General features: G+C 36.7%; 1 pseudogene; it reads left to right on the plus strand.

Annotated features, from left to right (window-relative positions):
• The first annotated feature begins 11066 nt into the window (after positions 1-11066).
• Positions 11067-15011, plus strand: LOC135704355 (putative nuclease HARBI1; annotated as a pseudogene).
• Positions 15012-23785: the final 8774 nt, after the last annotated feature.

Genomic DNA, 23785 nt, shown 5'->3' on the forward strand with positions numbered 1-23785 from the left:
CATATGACAGAGCCTGTCGTATGACATTTGAGTTTGGTACTGTACTATGATAGCTTGTTTTCCAAGTGTCGGAGGCAAAAGCAGTCGATTATCACAGAAAATGTGTCGACTACCGTGACCGCTTACAAGACTGCTGCTAAGTCAGCCCTATCGTTCCCTAAAAGTCCAATATGACCCGGAATCCACTGAATTGTAATTTTTTCCTGTAGTGAGTTAATTTTATTAAATATTTCAAATACCAGGTAGTTTTCTTTTGAAGGTATATTTTTTAGTAACTCTGTAGCACTTTTTGAATCTGTAAATATAACTAACTTTTTTATATTCTTTTCAATAATATAATCTATAGCTTTGAGTATTGCTGTAAGTTCTGCATTCATGATTGAAAATTGACATTTTAATCTTCCACTATATGAGGTTTTTTCTTGACTATCGTAAAATCCATATCCCGTTCTTTCCTTCAACTTAGAGCCATCTGTGTATATATGATAGTATTGTGAATATTGTGATCTAATCAAATCAAGAACTATTTATTTCTGAGTGCTGGTAGAGAGATTTTTTTTCTTAAGATTTTTAATCTCTGACCTAATTGTTAAATGAAAAGTTGATTCAAAAGAAGTAGGTTTCGCTAATTGTAATAAATGAAAATTATTTATGCTTGCCGTTCTTTCTAAGAAAGAGCTGTGTTTAGGTATATAATCAGAAAGTATGAATTTATAAAGAAAAGGTACTATTGGGCTATTTTCGTAGTAAATGTTTTTAGTAATTTCCTTAAAAGCTAAATATTCTGCTCTTGATTTTAGTGGTAGTTCGCCTGTTTCTGCTAGGATTACTTGATTTGGGGTGGATTTTAAATATCTCATAGCTGTTTTAATATATAGATGATGCACTGTTTCTAGTTTGGCGAATGTCGTTTTTGAAGTTCCTGCTGAAATGGTTAGTCCGTAATCTAGATGAGGTTGTACTATAGCCTTGGCTATTCTGAGAGCTGTTTCTGGGTGTGCTCCATTTTTTCTTTTTGCTATCATTTTTAGAATATTAATTTTCCGTTTTGCTTTTGATGCAGTTAATTCAATGTGTTTATTATAGTTTAGTTTATGGTCTATGTAAATTCCTAAAAATTTATGAAATGGTTTTATTTCTAAAGGATGATTATTAATTGAAATATTTGTGGAAGGATGAAATTTATGAGTAAAGATTACTGTGGCACATTTATCTGGATTGATTACCATTTCTAGATCATTAAGAAATGAGACTGCTTGTATTAGGAACTCGTTCATTATTTCAGTTGCTTGTGTTAATGTTTTTGCTATAGCTATTGCTGTGAAATCATCTGCAAATTGAAAAAAAATTCTATCGCTTTTTGAAAGGCTAAGTAAACCCATTGTATAAATATTGAAAAGGACTGGAGATAATGGACATCCTTGAGGTAGACCTCTATTAGCTAATCTTGTTATTTTAGTTCCATTTGCTATTTCTATTGTAATTTTCCTTTTTTTAAGGTATTGGTAAATCCAATTACTTATTGCAGGAGGTGTATTAATGTTATTTAATATAACTAGTAGTTTTTCAATATTTACGTTATCGAACGCTTTAGATAAATCTAAAAATGTAGCTATTACTACTTCTCCTTCCCTCTTAGCTTGTGTAATATGTGATATTAATGCATTGACACAGTTGATTGCAGATGTTTTTTGTTTGAATCCGAAAGAATAACTTGGTAAAAGACGATGTAATTCCAAGTATTCTGTTAAATGTTTTTTAACTATAAAATTAATGAGCTTTAATAAAACACAAAGCATGGCTATTGGTCTATAGGAATTGGCAATCATTGGATTTTTATTTTGTTTTAGTAATGGTATTATTTTTATTTCCCTCCAATCGTCTGGAATTAAACCTGTATTAAAAACTGTATTCAAAATTTCTATTATTTTGCACATCATTGTTGGATTTATATTTTTAAGTAAATAAAAAGAAAGACCATCTATTCCTGGTGCGGACGTATCTTTTTTTGAATGAATTAATTTGTTTATTTCTTGAAAGGTTATGTTAATAGTGTTGACATTTGATTTCCATTGATATTTCATTTCTTTTTCTATTTCAGGAAAATTCAAATCTACAAATTCTGAAGCAAGTTTTTGATCATTAAGCAGATGTATATTATTTTTAGAAGGTATCCCTCCACTGATTCTTTTTACAGTATTCCAAAGTTCTTTACAGTTCATATCTGGGTTAATTGTATTTATTAGATTATTCCAATCCTGTTTAGAAGCTTTTTTTATTAGCTGTTTTAGCTTTGCTTTTTCTTTTTTTAAATGCAGAAAATTTTCATGAGTTTGATTCCTAAAATATTTTATTAGATAATCATTTTTAACTTTTAATTGTACTTCAATTTCCTTGTTCCACCAAGATTTAGGCATGCGATTACTTTTTCCTATGTATTTTGAATTATCTATTTTTTCTTTAATGATTGGAAGAATATCGAATTGATCATGTATTGTTTCTATTTTAATTTGATTTATCTTTTCTATTGCTTTTTTCTTGTTCAAAAATTCTATTTTTTGGTCATATTTCTTAGCTGTATTTTGAAATTCAAATGTTATTATTCTGTGATTACTGCATATTTCATCAAAAATTATATTCCATTCTATTTTGTGTGAAATTGTTGACGATGCAAAAGTTAAATCTATTGTAGAAGGTGTAGTCTCTGGTGGTTTAATTAATGTTGGAGAGCCGTCGTTTAAAATAACAAAATTTGTATTTTCAAATAATTTTTCGATGAGTTCACCTCTAGGACAATTATTTTGCTGTGGATTCCAAATCTGGTTATGAGCATTAAAATCTCCTGCAAATATTGTAGGTAAATTACTCTTTTCTATTATTTCAATAAGTTTTTTTTTAATGGTTCTTTAATTTCCTGATTCATGATTGGAAGGGGAGGTATATATATTGAAATTATTAACAGTTTTTGTGAAGTGTTTAAAGTTTTAATGGCTATTATTTCTAATGATGCTAGATTTGGTAAAGTAAATTTTGTATATGTAATTTGATTATGGATGAGTATTCCTACTCCCCCATAACCATTCGGTCTTAGTGATTTAACAAAATTAAATCCTTTGAATTTGTATTCTTCATTGGGTTTTATCCAAATTTCCTGTAAAAGAGCAATATCTATTTTATTTAAATAAAGGAAGTTTTTAAGTGTTTAACGTGTGTCGGATGGTCTAATACTAGTGATGTTATGTTGCATAAATCTTAGATTCCTGAACCTATCCATGATGGGCCGGGGTGGTTAAGAATTTCTGTCATGACTTCCGGTTCAATAATCGATTTGATCTGATCGCTTATTTTAATTAGCAGTATGTCTGAGTCAATAGTATCTTTACTGTTCTTGGGGTTTTCTGTATGTTTGATTATTGTTTTTTGGATGGATGTAATCTTGTTCATGATTGTTGCTAGATCAAATTGTTTGATTAGTTGTTCTTTTACTTGCTGAACTATTTTTTGTACTGTATCGGGTTGCGTATTTGAATTCTGTGAAATTTTTGCATTTGGTCTGATTTTATTGTTGTTTCCTTTGTTAGCGTCATTAGAAAGAAGAGGAGGAAAATCTGTCAGTGAGTTTAGTCTGTTCTGAGCTTGATTTGGTCTTGGGAATTTGTTGGCAGCTTCTGTAAAAGTTAGCTTCTCGTTAGCCATAACATAGCGGATTTTGTCTTGTCGAATTCTTTCAGGGCAGTTTTTATCTGTAACCTTGTGTGCTTGGTTGCAATGTATACATTGTGTAGTGTTTGGACAGATCTGATCTTCATGTTCAAGCCCACAGTTTTCACATCTCGCGTTCTTACTTTTACAAGCCGTTTTCCTGTGACCATATCTCCAGCATCTGTAACACATTTTGATAGGGAAAATATAATCTTCCACTTTTGCATTAACTCCGTAAATCGAAATAAATTCTGGAAGTTCCTGCCCGTTAACGTAAATTTTGATTGTGTATGTAGGAATCAGAATTCCATCTTTCATTCTGCTTATGCGTTCCACTTTTTCAACTTTCTTTTTTCCTGCCTGAATGTTTTGTTCTATTTCCTTATCTGTTAGCGAGGGAGGGATGTTTCTTACTACTCCTATGGATTGTTTCAACATGTTTGGAACGTATACCTTGTAGTGGAATTCATCAACGAGAAGTTTTGAGTTAATCAAATCTTCCGCTTCTCGGCTCGATTGAATGAAATTCGGTACCTTCCCTGTCCTGCAAACTTCAGTTCTTTGTAGTTTTTTATTCCGATATTGTGTAGTATCTTCGCAATTTCCATGACATGAATTGGTTTTTGATTTGGGTCCGTTCTTTCAATAAAAAACACCGTGTTTGTTGTGTTCTTAGTCCAGTTTTGTCTAGTTGAGTTCTTGTTTGTGTCACCTTTTTTCTTTTTGGATTCCTTTCCTGTATTCTCGTCATTCTTTTGTGTTAGGTTATGTTCCATTTCGTCGTCCATGTTCATGTTTTCGTCAGACATGTCTGAACCTGTTTCTTTTTTGCGTCTCATCTCGGTGTCAACTTTTGATGTCTTTTTCACTTTACCCGAGTCGTCGTTGTCTTCTAACTTCCTCCTAGTTCCATAACGTTCAGATTGCGTAACTATGCCAAGCTTACCTGGAAGTGAGAATTGGTTTGGTACAAGCCAATCCTCAAATCCTCGAAATTCTGTTTCATTATCGCTCATTCACCAGAGCATACACACTTGTCTTACACCACTAGAGAAAAAAAACTTAATAATAAACCTAACCTAACTTAATAAATATTTCTCTTTTAGATTTTTGAATTTAAAGATTGAAAGAAGTCAACGGAAAAATACAAAAAATAAACGTATCGCGAAAACTTAACTTAACTATCTACACCATAAATATTTCCACCACTTTTACTTGAGAATTTTAAAATTTCCAAATTTTCAAAACCGCGTGTTCGCGAGCAAGCCAAAACAAGACGAGGAATTCACTTTCCGATGCGATTGCTTTGAACGATTGTGCGCGAATGACGGATGAATTTGAGTTCACTCACTCGAGAAAGAGTGACGCAAGTTGCAGACAATGTTTACTAATCATGAACACGAAATGTTCATTATTCATTATTCATGAACATTTAAATGCCAACATTTCAAAGGGGCGTAATTGCTTTTGTAAACAGTGGCTTTAGCCGTCGATTTCTCGCCAGTAAAAGCTCACTCCTCCAAATTAACAATGATAGCTGGTATAGGAATCATTCCTATACCTATTGGTGTGCAGGAGTGTCACAAGGCTCCATCCTGGGCCCGGTGTTATGGAACGTCATGTACGATGGACTGTTGAGGATAAAATTCCCGGTAGGCGTGAAAATTGTAGGTTTTGCCGACGATGTCACGCTGGTAGTCTACGGGGAATCCCTCGAGGAGGTAGAGCTGACAGCGGCTCACTGCGTCAAGCTTGTGGAGGAATGGATGAGATCCAGGAAACTGGAGCTTGCCCATCACAAGACGGAAGTGGTCGTAGACAACAATCGCATGTCAGTACAGCATGCGACGTTGACAGTCGGTGGAAGCACAATTAGGTCTGTGCGCTCTCTGAAACTCTTGGGGGTTATGCTCGATGATAAGCTCATCTTCGGCTGCCACGTCGAGTACGCCTGGAAGAGAGCGTCTATGGCTGTGGGGGCATTATCCCGTATGATGTCAAACAGCTCGGCAGCGAATGCCAGTAAGCGCAGGCTCCTCGCTGGGGTCGTAGTATCTATCCTCAGATACGGCGGCCCTGCGTGGGCTGCGGTACTGGATATTGACTGCCACAGGCGGAAATTAGAGAGCACACACAGGCTAATGTGCTTGAGGGTGGCCAGTGCATACCGCACTATCTCGAGAGAGGCCGTCTATGTCATAGCAGGGATGATGCCAATCAGCCTTATCATTAAGGAGGATGTGGTGTGCTATGACCCGAGGACCGTTCGAGGGGTGCGCAACAACGCGCGAGTTATGTCAACCACGAGATGGCAATCGGAGTGGGAAAACCCCCTCACTCCGTATCAAGCTGGGTCAACAGGTGCCATGGGGAAGTAAACTTCCACCTGACACAGTTCCTGCCAGCCCATGGCTGCTTTAGGAGCTACCTGCATAGGTTCGGAGATGCAAGTACTCCCATCTGCCCCACGTGTGCTGGCGTCGAGGAGACCGCCGAACACGTTGTGTTCGCCTGTCCACGCTTCGAGCCAGTATCGAGCGCGATGCTAGCGATATGGGGAGCGGATACCAGTCCGGATAACATCGTTCCTAGGATGTGTGGTACCACCGAGAACTGGAGCGCGGTGGTGACTGCGGTCACCCACATAGTTTCGGAATTACAACGACAGTGGCGTGCCGAGCAGCAGTTGCCTACTGCCAGACTAGATCGATAGAGTATTGCTAGAGAGGCGCCATAGCGCTACAGTGACCCCTCCCACGAAGTAATGCCTTCGGGCGGTTCCGGGGAGGTCAAGGGCCAAGCGCACAGGGTAAGGTTTAGTGGGTCGGGAGTGAAATTCTCCCATCCCCACACCCTGAGTTCCTTCTCAGGTGTCTGTGAGCAGAATCCCCTCTGTATATAAAAAAAATGCTATTGGTGTAATTAATTTTCATGGGTGAGCTTTTATTTGCGAGAAATTGACGACTAAAGCCATTGTTTACAAATGCAATTACGCCCCTTTAAAATGTTGGCACTGATATAGTGTTCATGATTAGTAAACATTGCCCGCAGCTTGTGCGGAAAATATACAAAAGGAAACATGGATGTAGCGAAAACAACTAAAATAAGCCAGTTGACTGCCCCTTGGATCATATTTCGGTATACCTTTGATTGGAAACATATCCTAAAAAAAAAACACAGCCCGTATATGTAAAACTAAACAGCTGGACAATGTTACAATATGGGAACGGATTATTTTGCGTATATCATTTGTCTTCCAGCCATTGCAAAGATCGCAAATCTTATTTGCGTCAGTTTCGTTATTCAATACATTTTATCAAAACTTCAATCGCATCACTTATCAAGGCGAATCCTGATCCTACGTAACTCAATAAAAAAAGTTGCGTAAATTTCTGATACTATGATGCATATGAATTTGCATTTTAGATCGTGTAAAGCTATGAGACATTTGATGAAATATTTCTAATATCGATGAATCCATCCATCTTTGTAAGCAAAATGTCTTACAAGTTGCTAGTTTACGTGAAAAGGAAGTTTACATGCATGAATGTTTGCATGCATTGATGTTTACATCACCAGTAAAATTCAGATTTACTACTAACAACTATCCCTTTTGTGACCTTTTTGGGGACGACGAGCTGAACACGGTTACCAAAACAACAAAGGTCATTCTAATAGTCCTTCCCTACTCTCACCTTTATGCAAGGATGTGGCCGGCAACGTTATTGATCTTTAAAATTTGAAGTAACTGAATGTTGTACAATGAGACTGGAAGGTTATTCCCAACCCCATCAAATTGATTCATTGTGCAGTTTAACTGGTTCTGATCAATTACGGAATAGGAACCATATGTGCAATCATGCAAAGCTAAACTTAACATTCTTCTGTGAGCTCGATAGGTAGGAAGTATCCGAGAGTGATACGCATGATTGAGATGAATACAAACGAATGTACTGTTGCGTAGTGATGAATAGCACAAACTCGGTGTGTTACCAGGGCAGTACTGTGCGCTACTAGCCTATCCTTTATGAAAATAATATTTGTGAGTAAAGGAGACGTCCTTTTGCGCATCAATAACCTGCATAGTACAATAGTACGAAGCACATGTCTAAGGAAATGTAAGCATAAGAAAAGATTTTATCAGTATCACTTTTCCGTGAAGATTAAGATATGGTTTAAAATGAAGTAAGATGCACCCCCAGGGTAGAAATGACCACTTTGTCAAGCGGTTTTGGCGTGACTTTCTACCAGCGATTTCACAAAACTGGACCAACTAATTTCTATTTTGTTGTGAAACGCACAAAGGTTGGCTATTTTTTTCGAGGTTCTAGAAGAAAAAATCTCAAAACAATGCTTCATTTCAAAGTTCGAGTGGTAGTAAACATCATTTTATCTGCTCGAATGAAGTGGTTAATTACTGTTTGATGTTTTAATTTATTTTTTACTTCTTTTTCGAGGATTTTCTGAGGAACATTGATAAATCCACGAAGATATATTGAAAAAGTATTCAAAATGTGCTTAAAGCCATCTTACCCCATCTTACCCTATTCAGATGAGCAAAGGTTCGCTTGACAACCTACGTCACGCGTACCCTTAAAGTATTTGATCGTCCCGAGCTGAAACAAATTGATGAACACTGGGAACACACGTTGGCAAGCAGCCAGAACATTCATCCATTTTAATTTACCTTAAATTTACATTATTTTAATTTGCAGACAAATTTCACTGCATACATTCGACAAGATCTAACATGCATGGCTCTTGAGTATCTTACAAATAACGACACATCCAAGCTACGCAATGAATCAAGACGTCAGTTTCCGTTCGTTCTGTTATGTACCGAGTTCAGAAATTACATTTTTATCTCGACATCGCGCTTATCATGGTGTTTCCTCATCCTTAGCGTTTGTGTTGATGTTGTTGCCTTATGTAGCAAGCGCATGTCGACGCACTTCGTTTGTCAGTTTATAGACATTGTTGTACAATTTCTTCGCTCTTGCCATCAGTGCAGTGGTGGTGGAAGCATGTAAACACAGACAGGATATCCGCAAAACAGGACGGGGTTCTGAGTCACGAGACGACGGCGACGACGACGATATACGCCGAGCCAAAAGGGTTTGGGAGATAATTTAATTGAATTAAAATTCCATACATATATATTGAAGCTGAGAACGATGATGGTACAACGCCGTGCAAGCTTTGCTTTTGTCAAAACTGGGATAGAGTGATTATTCTACTACCACTTGCTAATGGATCCGGTTTTATGTAATAGTAAGGCGATGGAAAGTACTTGAAACGAGATGAGTGCTTTATACAATGCGGTCTAGGATTCTTACAGTTTGAACTATTGATCTACTGTTTCGCTTCCCAAACTACTCAAAAGTCCTAAGACTACTCACCTGAAATCATCCTCTTCATTCGTTATAATTTTTTTTTGCGAACTGATTCGGTTCCACGATTTTATCCTAGTCATTATTATAATGAGCTTCTGTTCGTAAGTGCCTCCCATGAGGAAGGAAGCTTTGCACATCGACAAATAATGATATCACACAAAAACACCTGTACGGTTTCACCTTCAATAAAGATCCCCACAGGAAGACTGAAATGTCCACCGAAGAAATCAGCAGCATACAGGGTTTTGAGGATTTAAGCCAAACGCACATACACACACATTCACACCTTCCTAATAGCCCGCCCGTGTGGACCGGAAGCTCCCATTTGGCAGCCAAACACATTCAGTAAATTTGCATATTCTCGCTACTGGTATTTTTTTATCGAGTTTGCAACATGAGAATCTGCAAGAGCAAAAGGTGAACATTCCTTACGCACACATACCGGGCAAGTGTCACCGGGGACCCATCAGATCAGAAGCGGTATTTTCGCTCCACATGTACCCTGGATGACACTTGCCAAACAAACTACCTGTGGTGCACGAGAAGCTTCGTAAAATTGATTTCCTCCCAAAAGTATGGTTTTTACTGCGCTTCAATGGCACTGACCGATTTGTGACTAGGGGAACATGCGGTTATACGCACCTCGACCCTCGCGCACGTATTACGGATATAGAGGACTGAATTTAACATTTGATAAAAAAAAAATGCAATTTTGAAGCTTATTTGGAAGATTTCTTGAATTAGTAGTAAGTTTTCTGGCAAATGTTGGGGGTTCGTGAGCATTCCTGACATTGCTGAAAATTATGATAGCATCAGATTGCGGGGTTACTAGTGTAATAGGATGCTTTGTTGATTGTTCATTAACTCTTGATTGCTTGTAATACTTATGAATATTTTAGGTGGACAAAAAGGCGAGCTAAGAGGTGGGCGCCTGAGCTTTTCCACATTCATATCGCTGTGAAGCAACTGTAAACTCTAGAGGGAATTTATATCTGTAACTGAAACCAGTTCGATTTTGTTTTGCAAACCTGGTTAAATTGTCATATTTAATTATCTTAAAGATAAATCGTCCAGCTCAAACCTTTGTAGGGGTAAGAGGTGGGACCATCATCATCATCACCTCCTAAGGAAATTATAAATTTTCACTTTGTTTTAATCAAAAATAAACTTTATATTTCCACACATTCCTTAGACTGAATAATCTTCTTGATGTTACCGAAAACATCATGTGCATTATATGCATTCATCATCGACAAAATGATTTTTCAAAAAATCTTCAAAAAATAACGTTATTATTTATGCACCACTGCGCTGACTCGTAGGTCCGTTATTGCTTAACGTCAATATAAGACTTAACTGACAGCCCCAGCCAGTCTTGAAAACTGCCACTGTACAAGTCATGAAATGACTGATCATATAGCGAATTTGTTTATTCCCATGTTGAAACTAGTTTTGCACCAGTTTCAACCTAACTGCTGTCAAAACGTTTTTTTATTCTCTTGGGTTCAACCATAGAGGTAACTCTAAGACCACTGGGTCCCGAAGAAAATCATTATTATTTTTGTCTCACTCAGTACCAGAACAACGGTCCCAAGCAGTCCCAAGCTATTTCACTCACCCCTGCATGTTCTGCATGAATCCACACACCCCTGATGTTATCTGTCAAACTTTCATAGCGAATCAAAACAAACATAGTGTAGTAATAGAATTTCAACTAGAATAGGGTACATTAATCGTTTGCTTGGGACCAATAGGCTACTAAAGTGGTGAGCCAATTTAAAATCGTTAGTTTCGTATTGATTGTTGGTTCAACCTAGTTCCGCACTAGTTTCAACTCAAAAAGTACTAGTTTCGCACTGTGCTATTTTACGGTTTAGCGATTGGGTTCACCAATACAACTGCATCCAACTGTCAAATTGTGTTTTGTTTTGGATCGTGTAATCGTAAAGAAACTTGTGCGAATAAAAAAAAATGCAAAACGTTGCTATCGCTCTTGCAGCTTCCGCTGTCCAATTATTGGAATCGGAAAGGGAATCCGATTCGGATTCCGATTTTGAGGATCACATTCTGATGACCATTATAGGGAAGCCCAATCATGTGTTTGGTACGATGCTGTAATTTGCAGAATTGTACTGAAGTTCACAGAATTCCCCTGAGGCTCCATGAGTTTTTGTTTTTGTTTGCAAATTTCAGAAAATTTCGGTGAACTTCAGAAAAAAATCAGAAAAAAGGGGTACTCAAAAAAAAAATGTGAGTTCATCAGGAAAGTTGTGTGAACTTTAGGAAAATTTTACGAACCTTGAGAAAGTTTTCTGAGCTTCGGAAAAATAATATCATTTCATAATATATTTTTCTCACTTTTTTCTTTTTCTTTCTAGGTTTTGTGCAAACAAGAATTCTTACCGAGAGATTGGTACTTTATTTAATATGTCCGAAACGTCCTTCGACAAATGCCTCAATAAAATCTTGGACTTTTTTTTATAATCTGTCCAAGGAGATTATTCGCTTTCCGGAGACAGAGGCCGAAATGGAAAAAATCGTTACAGGATTCAAAAGTGTTAGTTAAAATTGGATAATGTTTTGAAAGTATCAAATATTCAAATTATTTACAGATTGCTGGTTTTCCTGATTTTCCATTAGTTACCGGAACTTTAGATGAAGATGCAGCTGTTCTTACTAACGTTTTGAAAACTTGTACCAATAAATTAGTTGAACAAAAGTTTGTTTCTTTGAAAAACTCGAACAGCTGGTACAATTTGGATCTTTTGCGTCTTAAACGTAAGAGGGACAAATGGTACAAAAAGTTTTGTAGATCTAATAGTGATAATCATTGGAATAGGTACACGGTCGTGCGTAATAAATATTCAAAATCGATTAAGAAAACTCGATGTGAATATATTTAGAGGAAAATTGATCAGCATCAAAACAACAGCAAAGAGTTATGGAAAATTTTGAAATCTTTGAAGAAGCCTAGTAATTGTAAATCGCGGACCATAACTTTTGATGGTATATTAGAACAGTCAGAACAAGTAATTGCTTCTAAGTTTTATGACTATTTCGTCGAGAGCGTTTCACTGATCAATCAATCTGTTGAACTGATCAATGAACCGGACGAAATAAAACAGCCGATTAATAGTAATTGTAGATTTAATGGTTTTCACCCAATTACATTAGATGAACTTACAAATATTTGCTTTTCATTAGGAAAAACGGCTGGAGTAGATAATGTTAATGCTAGAGTTATTCAAGATTGCTTTCATGTCATTCGACACACTCTGCGGGACCTTATTAATCAATCATTGCAATCTGGGCACGTGCCGCATATTTGGAAAGAATCTTTAGTTGTTCCTATACAAAAAGTTGCTGGGACGATTAAAGCCGAAGAGTTTCGTCCCATCAACATGTTGCACACATTAGAGAAAATTTTAGAACTTGTTGTAAAAGGCCAGCTGTTAGAATATTTAAATAGTAACTGTTTGTTGATACCGGAACAATCGGGATACCGGGAAGGCCATTCTTGTGAAACCGCGTTAAACTTAGTGTTAGCTAAATGGAAAGAAAATTTGGAGCATAAAGATACGATTCTTGCTGTGTTTTTGGATCTAAAACGCGCTTTTGAGACAATTTCTAGGCCCTTACTGTTAAGTACAATCAAGCGCTTTGGAATTTCGGGTTCTGCATACAAATGGTTTGAAAGCTATTTATCTGACAGAACACAAAGGACTGTTTTTAATGATTTTGTATCTTGTCCCGTTGACAATGACCTTGGAGTGCCTCAGGGAAGTGTATTAGGGCCCCTTTTATTTATTATGTACATTAATGACATGCGACGAGTTTTACGGTTTTGTGATATTAATCTTTTTGCTGACGATACTGTGTTATTCATTGCAGCTAAAGATTTAGAAGAAGCCGTTTCACGCTTGAATGAAGATTTGCGTTCTCTTAGTAGATGGTTGAAGTATAAACAATTGAAATTGAATATAAGTAAAACTAAATTCATGGTAATTTCGCGGAATCGTGTAGATGATGATGTCTCTGTTGTTATTGATGATGAGACACTTGATCGCGTTCAGGAAATTAAATATCTTGGCGTGATTATTGATGACAAACTCAAGTTCAATTCTCATATTGACAATGTCATCAAGAAAATTGCCAAGAAGTATGGAATCCTATGTCGCTTGAAAAACGATTTAACTATTGGTAGTAAAATACAGTTATACAAATCAATCATCTCCCCTCATCTAGACTTTTGCCCTTCCATTTTATTTTTGGCCAATGAAACACAAATATCAAGATTACAGCGTTTGCAGAATAAAGTAATGCGTTTGATTTTAAGATGTAATAGATTCACTTCCTCAACTTTTATGCTGGACGCTTTGCAATGGCTGTCAGTGAAGCAAAGAATTGTGTTTTTGACTATGGTGTTCATTTTTAAAGTAGTTAACGGTTTGCTGCCTCGATATTTGTGTGATCGGATTGAAAGAGGAAGTGATTTTCATAGATATAACACTAGAAACGCGGATGAAGTAAGAGCACCACATCTTTTGAATAATGCTTCACAAAATTCATTATTTTTCAAAGATATAAATGTTTTCAATTCGATGCCTAGACACATCAAGCGTGCAACTACACTTACAGAATTCAAGAGACGCTGCATTTCACATGTAAAAGCTGTTTATTGAGCAGTTAAATTTTTATGAATGGATAAATCATGTATCTAGACAAAGTTATCTCTAACGGATTATTTTGTATGGACATTTTAGTAATTTGTGTAGCATATACAAAAAACTACATTGTTTGCCTCGATGGTGATGAAGGATTTGTAGTTTTTTGATTTTGTAGTATTAATAGTAAAAATAGCTTTGAGTAGTCTACAATGGTTTGAGCCTCGCGCGCGAAATACAGGTATAAATGACTAATACGTGGAAATTGTGGCAAAAGCCTTGAATTAGTAAAGGGTTGGCTGGAAGTCGTTTCCTTGGATATAGTCCTGGCACTGCGGAAGCTTAAACGTGTAAATCCCAGGTCACGTGTAAATGGAAGTATTGTCGAGGACTATACTTGAACTTTTGATAACTAGTTACACCTTTGAATGTTTTTGGTTGATGCCTATAGCATATTTAACAGGACATTTATATCTGTAATTGTAACCAGCTCGATTTTGTTTGCAAACCTGGTTAAAATGTTTATATTTAATTATCTTAAAGATAACTCGTCCAGCTCAAACCTTTGTAGGGGTAAGAGGTGGGACCATCATCATCATCTTTATTATAGGCTGTATTGACGGTAGCTACATCGCAATTCGAAAACCCGCCAATAAAATCAGGTCCACCTACATCAACCGGCACGATATGCTATCGATGACTCTTCAAGGAATCTGTGATTCTAACAGAAGATTTCTTGATGTTTGTGTTGGGTCACCAAGTCGAATCCACGATTCAAGAGTGTTTTCATTGTCACCGATCAGCGATGATCTACCAGGTATATGTCAGGGAAGATATCATCTTCTCGGTGATGCTGCGTACCCGGTCCGGGAGTATTTGTTGACTCCGTACAAGGACTACGGTAACTTGAAGATTAAGCAGGTGAATTATAATCGGAAGCACTGTCAAACTCGGGTCAGAATAGAAAATAGCTTCGGTGTGCTGAAGCAACGATTCAGCCAGTTAACACGGCTGGATTTTTTTTCACGTGGAACGAATGTGCAAATTTGTTATCGCATGTTGCACTTTGCACAATATGTGCATTGATCAAAATGATCATTATGAGGAAGATGAGGATCCTGATGAAATTTACGACGAAACAAGAGGTAATGTGCCAAACAATTTACCAACTGGATCTCAGTCTTCAAGGAATGCTGCCTTGCGTAGGCTAGGCGAGTTAAAAAGAACTGAAATAGCCGAAAATGTAATGTAAATAAAGTTAAATAGAAATACTTGTTGACAACAAATGTTTAAATATTTACTTTCAATGCAACTCATGTGATTGGGAAAAATCTTCGCTTCTGATAAAACATGGGTTCACTTTGGAAAACTTTCTAGTCATCTGCAGTAGAAGCATTTCATTTTTCGTATTAATTGGCTCAAAAAAATGAAGTCAAGTGCGGTCAAATTGGGCCAATACCTTATACTGAATCGTACATTTTCAACCGATTCGAAGTATTTTACTTTCCTCAAGAGTTAACAAACTTGCCGGAATTATTTAAAAAATCTAAAGTGGATTCAATGTTAAGGATTCGTGCACACATTACGCAACACATAGAGGAGGGGTAGGGTGTCGAGTTTAAGTAACTTATTGTTACATAGAGGGAGTTTGGTAATGGAAACCGGGTACGGTTACTGATTTTTTTGAATTCAATCTTGAAAAAAATGGGTGGGGTGACATTACGTAATTTAAGGGAAGCATTAAGCGTTACTTACTGTTACATAAGCGAAGTATCAAAACCCAGATTTATTGGGCCGTATGAATAAAAAAGATTTTACTTTACTTTCCCGTCCTAACAAACAATTTGAGTTGTTCAACAGCTGAATAAGCTATTTTTTAGCTGAAGAAGCTTGTTTTTGCCTGAATAAGCTCTTATTAAACATTCAATGTTTGTTGGGGTGCTTTCTTACGGAAAAGTAAAGTAAACACTTTTATTCATACGACCTATTGCTTTAAGTAATTTGTGTATCGCGCCCAACCTAACTTTTCTGAATTGCTTTTTACATTTTCAACTGTTATCAACAATTTCTAACAACTTGTGCCCTACTACAGATTTCCCTCGGAATATAAAAGTGGTTCCAGATTGGCCAATGAGACCAATGATCTATCCTGAGCTGTAGATAGTCTGTTCATGTAAATATATTTTAAGGCTGTGTATCATTTGGTGAATTTTCACTTAATTTTGACAGATGGAAAATTTTCAAATGAACCTGCTTTTGTACCAGACTTATTTCTGACCGACCAGTAACTAATTTTGACAAACACCTTCTCGAAAATCGGCAGATAACAACAGAGGAATTTTCGAACATTATAATTTATTTTCGAAGTGTCAAATTTAAGTGAAAATTTACCAAATGGAACACAGCCTAATACCATAGAGGTAACTCTAAGACTAGAAGGTCCCGAAATAACGTGCTCAACTTTTTGGCTCAGCTCTGGTACTCTCTTCGGTCCCAAGCTAATCGATTCACCTCTCGAAACATAGGAAAAACGAATAACCCCTCATTTCATCTGTCAAACTTTCATAGCGAATCAAAACAAACATTGCGTAGTACTAGAATTTCGCCTAGAATGGGATACGTTAATCGTTTGCTTGGGACCAATAGGCTAGTCAAGTAGTGAGCCAATTTAAAATCGTTAGTTTCGTATTGATTGTTGCTAATACCCCGTTCACATAACAGCGTATATCACGTGATATACGCTGTCTTGCAATGAGCACTCGTAAATCTAGTTTTCACTGGAAATCCTATGTATGAGTGCTCATTGCAAGACAGCCTATATTACGTGAGCACAAACGAAGTGACAGACGGAGCGGCTCGAAAACTTTGGTGACTAACCTGCTATTTCAATTTTTCAGTGTACCACATGGCAACACCACTACTACTAGATTGTATCACATGGCAACACTACTACTGGAATGTACTAGCATTTTCACCAAATGTATTAGAATGTTTTGGTTCTATCTCTTTCACTCTACTCAAAACTGAAATGCATAAAAAAATGACAAAATGATACACTCTTTGCACACTGTCAAAGAATCATTGTACACAAAATCAACTTTGTTCACCATTGGGAGCCTTCTGTGGTTCTGATGACCTCTGTTATTCGATTGGAAACGAATATTTTCCACGGATGACGGCGGGGAGTTGATCCAGTGCAAAACGATCGTCGATTCCGACCAGAAGGTGATTTTGGCGTTAAACTTAGTGGTTTTATGGATGCTGTCTGCCAACTAACTTCCCAGAACAGCAGCACAGAGTTCCAGACGTGGCGTGGAATAGCCCCTGATTGGAGCGACCCGGGATTTTGCTATGTGAAGATTGCTTGTTTGCGTGGTGGTCGGCCCTTGCGATACTTCGTAGATACATGCTCCGTATCCTTTCGAAGAACCGTCGAAGAACCGAATGCTCCGTATACTTTCGAACAAAGCAGTTACTGCATCATCTCTGAATACTCATCGTGGTATATGAAGATCTCACGAAAGGACAGCCACCAAGAATGAAGACGCTCCGGAAGTCCATCGTCCCAATTCAGTTACTGCTGCCATAGCTGTTAAGATTAGAATAACAGTTAACCCCACAATCAGGGTTGCTTCCACTCACTTGCTATTAAAAACCTGTTTTTTTTATTAAATCGTTATATTTTAATACGATATTGTGTACTTGTTAGCTGAAAGAAGAGGTAGCAAAGTGTTTGTTTGACACAGGAAACCTGGAAATTTCGCTTTCAAAGTGTCCCAATCAGCTATGTTATGACTCGTGAGCGCTCGTGAGCCGTATAATCGCTGATTGTAACTATCTGAAAACGAGTGTGACAGGTTTTATGTATCAAACACTTGCATTTCCACCTCTTCTTGCATTTAACAAGTACAAAATATCATTATAACTTCCAATGATTCCAAAATTACGAAAACCGTTTTTTTTTTTTTCATAGAAAGTGAGTGGAAGCAAGCCTGACCACTATACTACCTGTTGGTGCAATGACAAGTGTTTCAAAGTGTCCATCATGCAAAATATCTTGGTGGCACGTATTACCCTGCCCGGTGCGTATTACACCATTTCCCCCTACTCAAAAATCGATTTGCGATGACTTGCGTTTCTAGGAGAGTTCATGCTCTTGGAGCTTATGTATGTGGGTGAAAATAAAATAATGTTTGCGTCCCACTCGGAGTTTGTTTTCCAAGCATGGCATTTTTTTTTTCATTGTGTCCGACAAAAAATGTGAAAACAATCAAGTTATACGAGGGCCGAGAAACACGGCGTGCTTTACAATCGTCCAATGGAGAGCGCTGTTAAAATTGAATTTAGAATATTTTTTTCAAAATGTCCTTTGTCCTTGTCCAGAGAGTACAAATACACTTTTAACGCGTCGTAGTTTCTATCCCGATGATTTTTACTTAGCAGATGTGCATTTTTTTATATCGAAACCATGAAAATGAGGGCGTTTCTCTGGAAAAACACAAGCAGATCGTGTAAAGATGTATCATTATGTCCCTAACCTGTTACTCATGAAATTGGCATGAATATGGAATATAAATAGCGGAGCAGTTCATCCTTCCAGAACACCCAAAACCTGGTAGCCAGCTGGTTAGATAAGTAAATTATTTCTAGATTTGTTTTTCTTGAGGCGCTTATCCACACACATTTTAAGGTGGATCACCCAGAGCGGAGTATATATCAAACCAGTAATAGTTTCCCACTTGACGAAATTGAAGTATGTAAAAACGAGAGTACTGCAAATCGAGGTATTCCCAAATAATTCTATGATTAAAAAAACATAGCATATAGGGTATACGTCCCTATATGCAGCTAATATGCAGCCATAGATTACGTTTTTAATCATAACTCATCAATTAATTTACCTGCAAACGATATTCTACTGCTAAATGGTATGCTTAGATATGCTTATCATGTCGTTTGCTATCAGGAACCGCAAAAAGTTGAAAAACTTACTTTTTTTAAGACAAAAACTCACCAGGGAAATGTATGTAATATCGGTCTATTGTCCCCAAATTGGGTCTATTTATGGATGCAACTTCGTCCTATCCTGTTTGATTCTCAAAAAAAACGCTCTTGGTAACGTTTTCTTATGTATTTTTTTTTATCACTATCACTGTTAACTTAATACTCTTCATTCCTCAAAACATTTCTTAGAGAAAATTTTACGAAAACTACATTAAATCACTCAAGTTAAAAATTAAAAATTAAAAATTTCGCTTATCGTCTTTCGACCGCAGAATATCTAAATCAAAACATTGTGATGTTCATTATACAGATTTGGCAGAAAAAATCTCCCTTCCTGTTCGTTCCTTATCATCCAAATGCAAACCACATTGTTGACGTTACTCTTATTGCTATATGCTGTCAAATGAATTTCATGGGCCAAAGTTAGGAACATAGAAAAGAAATGTGTCCCTAAAGTTGGGTCCATGATTTACTTGTGAAAACGTTGTTAAACAATTAAAATAAACATAAAATATTCAAACAGTAACTGTGAGTTTTACGTCTAGTGTGTATTATCAGGTAATTCCATTCAATAAATGCCATAATCAGGCCATTTGATGATCGTCAGTGCAACCTTCCCATCTTAACCTTAGAAGTCATGGCGGCTAAAAACTCCGAACAGAGTGATATTCTCAACCAGTTTTATTACTTACGAGAGCTGAAAATGTATTGAAATGTTGTGATATAAATTGATTTGTGTGTGGTACACATTTATCAATCATCAGTGATCAATATTTTCCTTATTTTTTGTGTAATATTCCTTAATTAATTATTTATTTGCGTGATAGGCCGAATGAAAGGACTAGACCCACATTACATACCGTAACCCTACTATGTTTATTATCTGTTAAACAATCACCGAAGTTCTATTAAACCTATTTTTGAATTTGCGTAAACATGGCATTTTCATGCATCATATTGATAATTTGAGCTATTGAGATCCAATTAGTGCTGTAAAGCCTTCCAGGAAAAAAAGATAACCAATCCCAGAGTCTGCCAACTCAAGCCAATCATAGCATCATCAGCAGCGGAAATCAGCCGGGCTCCGTCGTCGTTGCTTTCTTTCTATCACCCACCTAAAAAAATTGATTGCGATATGAATCGTCCCAATTTCATGTTAGTTCAAAGTCAATCACTCCGGTTGGGCCTAGTGGTGTGATTGACATTTTTCAAGTGCCTATCTTCGTTTTCGATTGGAATTCAACCACCACCCAGCAACAGCGACGATTGGCAAAAATTTCAATTACAGTCACAGCGCCACTTACCTTGCAAATGCGAATTTTGCTCCATTTAATGAAAGCAGCGTCTTTTTGCTTGATTACAGTTCAGAAGGCAATAAAATCTCGTTTATGCCTTCTATCTTTATTCGCTCGCGTTTCGGCGTTTCCAACAGCTGGTTGAAGGTAGTTATGTTTGTCTATATAGAATGTCTTCTCTGTGGAATGGATTTTAAGGCGCTAAACTGATCAAAATGAGTAGGGTAATTGATTCTGGTTGGAAATCGAAAAACTGATGATGGTTGGACCTATTTTTCAATCGCTAGTTTAGTCAATCTTCGCTAATTTTTTTTTCAAAGACCACTTTACTATCATAAAAAAAACTCTTTTTCTTCAATTTGCATGGGTGTTTTAAAGAAAAAACTTCAAAACAATTGAGTTTCAATGTGTTTTCAAAACAGTTCACTTTCCACGCATTTGCTCGTCATCATGCCTTACTTTCAAACATACAAAAAGGAATATTTTTTACATTTATTTTTATTTTCATGCAGTAAAATACTGCTTTAAGGTGTAAACAACACGTTAGTACGCCATTTATCCATTGGTTTCACTAAAATGATTTAATAATTGACGAAATTCGAATAGATAAATATGATCATGGTTGGACCTACGCATGATGATGGTTGGACCTATGTGTTTCCTAAGATGGCCGCTAGGTGCGCTTCGGTTTGTCTACATCCTTCATGCGCAGCTGATTTGAAATTCGATTTCGTTTTGGCCGAGTGATCAGTTTCTTCGATTGAAAAAATGGCTAAAGAAAAGAGTTATACGGTCGAAATTTTTTAAAAGGCTGTTCTTTTAGCAAGAAATAAATCACTTACCGCGTATCAGAAAAGGTACAATATTCCGAAAACGACACTTCACGCAAAAATTAAGGGAAGCCACAGCAAGAAATATGGAAGGGAAATAGTGTTGAGTGTTGATTTGGAGAACCAGCTAGCGGATTGGGTTTGTATGTGCGCTGCTTCTGGCTGTGCCAAGACGGCCAAAAAGATCTGGGAAGCTGCTAAAGACCTTGCGTCACTAGTTGGGCGAAAATTTAAAAGAGGAATTCCATCGTCAGGTTGGCTGAAAGGGTAACCACCGATTTCCGAACTACCATGAAAGCGCCGAAAGAATCTGTTTATATGAATTTACATTAAGCACTTCTCATACACCTTCTATGTGTGAATTAATTTAAAATAAAATGTTAACAAACTAAAAATTGCTAACTGCAACATATTTCCGAAAAAAAAACTCCTAGGAGAAAAAAGAACTATAAAACCGGAATTAAGTTCTGATATTCTGTCATTTTAAGCCCCTAAATTCCCCGGGGGCACCCAAAACATGCCCGAAAGTGGCCAATGTGATCCAAGGCACTCAATTTTATTATTGATCTTGTTATCGAATGATAGGTTTTATTCCTTCCATGTCAAAATTAGGTCCATGTTCCATATGACCTGGAACTTGTTCCGGCCATATCTCCGGAACCAGTTGACCGATTCCAAAAATATTTGATGGCTTTCAATGGGACCACAATACCTATAGTTTGACGTTTAAAATTTTTCAAATCGGGTCAATGATTTTCCGAGAAAATGAGCGATGATGAATAGCTAATGCGTGGAAAGTGAACTTTTTTAAAAACGAAGTTAAACTCAAATTTCTTGATTTTTTTAAATAGCAAATTCATAAAAACTGTATAAAAAGGGTTTTTTCATGATACCAATAAGCTCTAAACAAAGTTTTTGAACAAATATGGGCTAAACTAGCATTTGCAAAAATAGGTCCAACCATCATCATTTTTTAGGTCCAACCAAGATCAGTATAGGTCCAACCAACATCATAATTCTTTGCTGAATAAAAACCTTTTATAAAATCATTTGTTCATAATATTTAACTTTTTATGTTATTATTAGAAACAAGAAAGGTAGATCTTTCCCCTAATTACGCATTTTTCATAATTATATGTTGAATTCATAAAACAAATACGACATGAATGTTGACGTCGTGTGAAACCGGCCTAAATAGGGCCAACCATCATCAGTTACCCTACTGCTATAAAGAGATTTAAAAACGAATTTCTCGTTCCCGTTATACAGGATGTCCCAGAAAGTACAGTTATTTCAAACCGTCACCATTGGAGTCTCGATAACATTTGAAAGCTCTTCAACGATAAATGTTTTTGACTTCGTGTCGCTCAACAAACTCTGTGGCGAAGGGGCAAATTTTGTCCGAAATCATATCAATTAGAGTAATTACTCTATCAGAATCAAACAGACCGTGATCATATAGTGCATAAGTCGCAATTTGTCACTCAGGAAATTTGTTTAACCTTCCAAAACGCACTGAGATCTGTCCAAAAATCGGGACTTGCTGACCGAAAGCTAAACCGGAAGCTCCTCCTATTCGCCAACAAGCTATTTGCCTATATACAGGGTGGTGCTGTTCGTTATGTGGCATTAATATCTGATCTCTCGAGTAACATTTGAAATTGGCCTATGCCCAAAACGTAAACAAATCGGGTTTTGATACCATTTTTTGCACCGCTTGATAGCTACTAATCATGTAGGAAAGTTCTGCATAATCGAGAAAAATCATTAAAAATAACTCGATTTTCGAAACGGCCGATCAACGAAATTGTCACCAATAGGCCCGCACGCTAAAACGGCCAACCATTTATTTATTCCATTTCATTAATAGGCCTAGTGACGTAGAAGGGCCGATGATTGAAAATTTTCAAACCAAAGCTAGGCCCTACTGCTTGAGACAGGGCCGATGATTTGTTTTGAATTTATTTGACGTTGCGAAAAGGCTTAGCAAAGGGCCTACCATTTCTGATGACAAGCACAACGGCTTAACAAAAAGAGCCTATCCATTGAAAGAAAATAAATTGTTATCAATTTTCATATTTTTTGAAAGGTTTTACAGTTACTTTTCTTATTGTGAACAATATAAATGCCTAAAATACTTCAATTTTCTTATATATGAATTGAATAGCGGCGGAAAAATTTAAAATTAATTTTCTAGTTTGTTTACGTTTTGGACATAGGCTCATTTCAAATGTTATTCTAGAATCTATTTTTTTCTGATGTCAGCGAAACATTTCATCAATAGCGGCGCTGGTGGTGTAGTGGTAAGCGTGATTGCCTCTCACTCGAAAGTTGTTAGAAACATTGAGGAAACTTTAGGAAGTTCTATAAAGTTCAGGGAAGTTTAAGAGTTTGATGAAAAGTATTGTGAGCATCCGGCTAGTTTCTCAAATTACAAATGAACTTCAAGGCAGTTTCATTAACTACAGGAAAAATTTGGGAACTTTCAAGTAATTCTGAAGACCTCAGAATAGTCCATTCTGATTATCAATGAGATATTCTTCAACATTTCAATAAAGCTACCCTCCGAATTCAATTTTCTTTTAATTTTCCTCGGAATTATCTTGAAATTCTCCACAATAAGGAACCCTTTGGAAAAAATTTCTCCGAATATTCATTGAATTCATTTCAGACTTCCTTTTGAATCTCACTTCTTCCCTTAGAATTCTACTCACACTGAAAGTCTACTAAGAATTCGAGGGCATTTCTTCTCACAAATTCCTTAAATTTCTGCTCATGTTTGGCGAACCCTCCTGAATTTATTTTTCGAATTCCTTTGAAGATGTTCTGGAAGTATTCTCAGATTTAATTGTAATCCTCCTTTTAGTATTTTCAACAAGATTTCAAGGAGATTCGTT

Source organism: Ochlerotatus camptorhynchus, unplaced genomic scaffold (assembly GCF_037179485.1).
Source record: "Ochlerotatus camptorhynchus isolate MF236.1 unplaced genomic scaffold, CSIRO-AGI_Acam_v1.1 ptg000001l, whole genome shotgun sequence".
NCBI lineage: Eukaryota > Metazoa > Arthropoda > Insecta > Diptera > Culicidae > Ochlerotatus > Ochlerotatus camptorhynchus.